This window comes from Ascaphus truei, chromosome 2 (assembly GCF_040206685.1).
Source record: "Ascaphus truei isolate aAscTru1 chromosome 2, aAscTru1.hap1, whole genome shotgun sequence".
In the NCBI taxonomy this organism is placed as follows: domain Eukaryota; kingdom Metazoa; phylum Chordata; class Amphibia; order Anura; family Ascaphidae; genus Ascaphus; species Ascaphus truei.
Genome location: NC_134484.1, coordinates 461,408,304 through 461,414,303, shown reverse-complemented (window position 1 = coordinate 461,414,303; position 6,000 = coordinate 461,408,304).

Here is a 6,000-nt window from a genome sequence, read left to right as displayed (position 1 = left end):
GGGGGCGGGGTTAGCTGCAGAGGGTGGGGGCGGGGTTAGCTGCAGAGGGTGGGGGCAGGGTTAGCTGCAGAGGGTGGGGGCGGGTTAGCTGCAGAGGGTGGGGGCGGGGTTAGCTGCAGAGGGTGGGGGTGGGGTTAGCAGCAGAGGGTGGGGGCGGGGTTAGCTGCAGAGGGTGGGGGCGGGGTTAGCTGCAGAGGGTGGGGGCGGGGTTAGCTGCAGAGGGTGGGGGCGGGGTTAGCTGCAGAGGGTGGGGGCTGGGTTAGCTGCAGAGGGTGGGGGCGGGGTTAGCAGCAGAGGATGGGGGCGGGGTTAGCTGCAGAGGGTGGGGGCGGGGTTAGCTGCAGAGGGTGGGGGCGGGATTAGCTGCAGAGGGCGGGGGCGGGGTTAGCTGCAGAGGGTGGGGGCGGGGTTAGCTGCAGAGGGTGGGGGCAGGGTTAGCTGCAGAGGGTGGGGGCGGGGTTAGCTGCAGAGGGTGGGGGCGGGGTAAGCTGCAGAGGGTTGGGGCGGGGTAAGCTGCAGAGTGTGGGGACGGGGTTAGCTGCAGAGGGTGGGGGCGGGATTAGCTGCAGAGGGTGGGGCGGGGTTAGCTGCAGAGGGTGGGGGCGGGTGTAGCAGCAGAGGGTGGGGGCGGGGTTAGCTGCAGAGGGTGGGGGCGGGGTTAGCTGCAGAGGGTGGGGGCGGGGTTAGCAGCAGAGTTTGGGGGCGGGGTTAGCTGCAGAGTGTGCGGGCGGGTTTAGCTGCAGAGGGTGGGGGCAGGGTTAGCTGCAGAGGGCGGGGGCGGGGTTAGCTGCAGAGGGTGGGGGCGGGGTTAGCTGCAGGGGGTGGGGGCGGGGTTAGCTGCAGAGGGTGGGGGCGGGGTTAGCTGCAGAGGGTGGGGGCGGGGTTAGCTGCAGAGGGCGGGGGTGGTGTTAGCTGCAGAGGGCGGGGGCGGGGTTAGCTGCAGAGGGCGGGGGCGGGGTTAGCTGCAGAGCTAAGAGCTAAGCAGACAATCTTCAACAATACATAGTGAAAATGATGATGCTCCAGTATAAATGTCCCAAGGTTTGGCCATATAATAAGATGGAGATAGGTAGGTGGTGAAACACTCGCCTAAATTAATTTTTATCAAATACGCTCTCCCAGTTTTTCTACCTTGTTCCAGCTGTAGCGCTCCGTTTTCATTCAACACTATATTACATATTGTGACAAACGGCTTACTCCGGGGCTCCGCCGTCTGTCCGGGACTGTTAGAACACGGTCTTTTAGGGTAGGTTAAATGATGAGACGTCACGTACTGTTCCTTTAAACAGGCTATGCCTGGTTTATTCAGTCCCAGGCACTGAGACTGCCACAGTTTAAACAGAAAACAAAGCCAAACAAAAAGCTGCTCGTCTGAGCGATAACTTAAACTTAGATGTCCCTGACTCAGAGTTGGAAGTGGCTTGTCCACTTCCACCAACAAAATAAGTACCTTTGCAGTCTTTAGACAAACTAACAGAATGAATGAAGCGATTTGGGAAAGAGGCTTTCTCACCCCTCTGCAGTTCAGCAGCCTTCCAGGCTCTTGGGCGGGGCTCAGAGGAAACAGGAAACAGGTCTTATATACCTGAACTCTAATCAGCATGACAGGTGACAGAAAACAGGCAGCAGACAAACTGTGGAATGGAGTGCCTGTACCACGAGGCTGCCCTGTTCAGCTTAGACAGGACAGAAACTGTTCAGTATCCTGGGAGCCCTGTATATGGAGTTTATTACCAACCCCTGGTTTCTGTCACATATCCTCCCCCCCAGCTCAGACCTCGAGGGGTGAGCGACCATGGATATTAGGGAGTGCATCCTTGACAACCCGTCGGCATTGCCATGTTTGTGCCCCGACCTGTGTTCCACAGAAAATTTAAAGGGCTGTAGGCTTAGGAACCACCTGGTCACCCTAGCGTTCTTCTCCCTATTTTGACACATCCAGGTAAGGGGTGCATGATCTGTGACCAATCGGAACTTTCTCCCCAACAGATAATACTTGAGTGTCTCTACAGCCCACTTTATTGCGAGACACTCTTTCTCGACTATGGAGTAATTTTTCTCCTGGGGATTTAGTTTCCTACTTAAATAAAGGATGGGGTGCTCCTCCCCTTGAGACTCCTGGGAGAGTACCGCCCCCAGCCCTACCTCAGATGCGTCGGTTTGGACTACGAACTCTTTGGAGAAGTCAGGTGTGACCAACACTGGTTGGGCACAGAGAGCTTCTTTCAGGCTTCTAAAGGCCTGTTCGGCTTCGGGGGACCACTTTACCATTAGCGGTCCTCTTGCTTTTGTGAGGTCGGTTAGTGGGGTTGCCTTAGTTGCAAAATTGGGAATAAACCTCCTATAGTAGCCAATTAACCCCAAAAAGGTCCTTACTTGTTTTTTTGTGACTGGCCTTGGCCAATTTTGTATCGCCTCTACTTTGAGTGTTTGTGGTTTGAGTAACCCTCTACCAATAGAATACCCCAGATACTTGGCCTCCTCCAGACCAATAGTGCATTTAGCGGGGTTAGCAGTTAGTCCAGCAGACCGAACTGCGTCGAGCACAGCTTGGACCTTTGGAAGGTGGGACTGCCAATCTTCACTATGGATTACCACATCATCCAGGTAGGCGGCAGCGTACCGAACATGTGGTTTTAAAATTTTATCCATCATTCTTTGGAATGTGGCGGGAGCTCCATGTAAGCCAAAAGGCAGCACCTTATATTGAAAGAGGCCGTCTGGGGTTGAGAAGGCTGTTTTTTCTTTTGCCCTTTCTGTGAGGGGAACCTGCCAGTACCCTTTTGTTAGGTCTAGGGTTGTGAGATATCGGGCTTTGCCCAGTCTCTCTACAAGTTCATCCACCCTGGGCATAGGATAAGTATCAAATTTTGACACCGCGTTTAGTTTCCGGTAGTCATTACAAAACCTTGTTGTACCGTCTGGCTTTGGGACTAAAACTATAGGGCTGTTCCACCCACTTTGGGATTCCTCAATTACGCCTAGTTTTAGCATTTTTTTAACCTCTAAACTTATAGCCTCTCTCTTGGCCTCTGGGATTCGGTACGGTTTAAGGTTAACTCGGACCCCCGGTTCAGAGACTATGTCATGTTTAATTACGTTAGTTTTACCTGGCTGTGTAGAGAAGATTTCTTTGTTCCTTCTCACTAAACTCTGGACCTCTCGTTTCTGATGCACGGACAGTGTTTCAGCTATGCTAACCTCTGGGTCAGTTTCTTGATTCTCTGACGGACCTGGGGGTACTAGGGTTAACAAGACCTCTCTATCTTTCCAGGGCTTGAGTAGGTTTATATGGTAAATTTGCTCAGGTTTCCTCCTACCTGGCTGCCTTACCCTATAATTTACTTCTCCCACTCTTTCCAAGACCTCATATGGCCCATGCCATTTAGCAAGGAATTTACTCTCCACGGTGGGAACCAGAACTAGTACCCTATCACCTGGAAAAAAAATTCTGACCCTAGCACCCTTATTATACGTATTCCTTTGTGCTTCTTGAGCTTTCTCCATGTGTTCCCTCACTATGGGTAGGACTGCAGCAATGCGGTCCTGCATTTGGGCAACATGCTCTATTACACTTCTGTAAGGGGTAACCTCGTGTTCCCAAGTTTCTTTGGCTATATCCAGTAAGCCCCTTGGATGTCGGCCATACAATAGTTCAAACGGGGAGAAGCCTGTGGATGACTGGGGAACTTCCCTAATGGCAAATAACAGGTATGGTAACAAACAGTCCCAGTTTTTCCCATCCTTATCGACCGCCCGGCGTAACATGCTCTTTAAGGTTTTATTGAACCTTTCCACTAAACCATCTGTTTGTGGATGATAGACTGAGGTTCTGAGATGCTTGATTTTTAGGAGTTTACATAGCTCTTTTGTTACTTGGGACATAAATGGTGTTCCCTGGTCAGATAAGATCTCTTTAGGAATTCCGACCCGGGAAAACAGAAGTACTAACTCTTTTGCTATGTTTTTAGCAGAGGTGCTACGTAGGGGAACTGCCTCCGGATATCGGGTAGCATAATCTAATATTACCAATATATGCTGATGTCCCCTAGCAGACTTTATTAGGGGTCCTACTAGATCCATAGCAATCCGGTCAAATGGTACCTCTATTATGGGAAGGGGTACCAATGGGCTGCGGTATGCTTTGAACGGGGCGGTGATCTGACATTCTGGGCATGAGGAACAATAGTTTGTAATTTCTGCCAGAACCCCAGGCCAATAAAAGCTTCGGAGAACCTTTTCTTTTGTCTTTTCCACCCCTAGGTGTCCCCCCAATGGATGACTATGTGCGAGGTGTAATACTACGTTACGGAATGTCCGTGGTACCAACAATTGTTTAGTTGTAACTGATTTTCTTTTATCAACCCGATATACTAGGTCGTTCTCTACCTCGAAGTAGGGGTAAGCAAGTGACCTATCTGGTTGGCCATGAGTACTATTCTGGTCCCGTATATTTCCCCTTGCTACCGCTAATGTGGGGTCCTCCCACTGGGCCTTCTTAAAACTCCCAGGACTGACCTCTAGGTCAGCGAGGGTCTTATCCTGTACTGGGGTGGTAAGTGCCTGATCAACATCTTGATTTGGGGTATTCCCTACCAAAGTAGTGATGGGGAAGGGAATTTCACAGCACTCCTCCTTTTCCCCCTTCTTATTTGGGCCCTCGTCAACCTCCATTTCTGAAAAAGGGAAAGGATTTGTTTCTTCTAACACTTCGTTATGGTCTGCTATTGAACTCTGGGCGCTATTCTGAGCTGGGGACCACATTTTTAGAAAATGGGGAAAGTCGGTCCCTATTAACACATCATGTGCCAGTTTGGGTACAACACCCACCTTGAAATCTAAAGAACCAAATTCTGTTTCAAAAAAAACATCAACAGTGGAATATTCATGATTATCCCCATGTATACAACAAATTGCCACTCTTTGTGAACTGTTTACCTGTTTCTTCTTAATGGGCAATAGGTATTCGGACACTAGTGTGACCATACTCCCAGAGTCAAGAAGTGCCCGAACCCTCTTACCATTAACCTTTACAAATGCCCACAGATGGTTATTCAAGGGGTCCTCTGGGCTAGGGCCCATACATTGGGACAACAGCGAATAAGGTTCCACGCTGTTGCATTGCATGGGCTCATCATTTAGTGGGCAGATTTTTGCTGTGTGGCCCCTCTCATGACAATTTACACATTTAGGTACATAGTCTGTGTCCCACTTAGAGCCTTTTCCCGGCTCCCCATGTTGGCTATTGCCCTTAGTGTGCGAACCACTGTTGCTGGAGCGGCGTGAAGGTGGTCGCCGCTCTTCAGCGCCCCTTAACCCCGGTACCCTTTTACCGTCTCTGGAAGAGTCCTGGAACCTCGGATAGTGGGGTTGCTCCACGACTGTGGGTTGCGGGTGCTCTTCTGCTGCACTGTACCTTTCTACAAGGGCCACAAGCTCATCCGCATTGTGGGGGTCACTCCGACTGACCCAACGGCGTAAGGCAGAGGGAAGTTTCCTCAAGAACTGGTCCATGACCAACCGTTCCACGATGTGGCTTGCTGAGTTGATCTCGGGTTGTAGCCACTTCCGGGCGAGGTGGATGAGGTCATACATCTGGCTTCGGGTGGCTTTATCCATCGTGAAGGACCATGCGTGAAACCTTTGGGCACGAACAGCCGTGGTTACGCCGAGGCGGGCGAGGATCTCGAACTTCAATTTTGCATAGACGTTAGCTTCGGCTGGCTCTAGATCAAAGTAAGCCTTCTGGGGTTCGCCGCTTAGGAAGGGTGCGATTAGACCAGCCCACTCAGCTTCTGGCCATCCCTCTCTCTGTGTCGTGCGTTCAAACGTGAGAAGATAGGCTTCCACATCATCCGAGGGTCCCATCTTCTGAAGGTAGTGGCTTGCCCTGGTCATTTTCGGAACTGGGGCTGCCTCTGCCAGTGGAAGGTTACTGATAGTCCCCCTCAGGATCTCGAGTTCCTGCTGTAAGCCCTGAGCGAACCGCTTTTGCTCCTC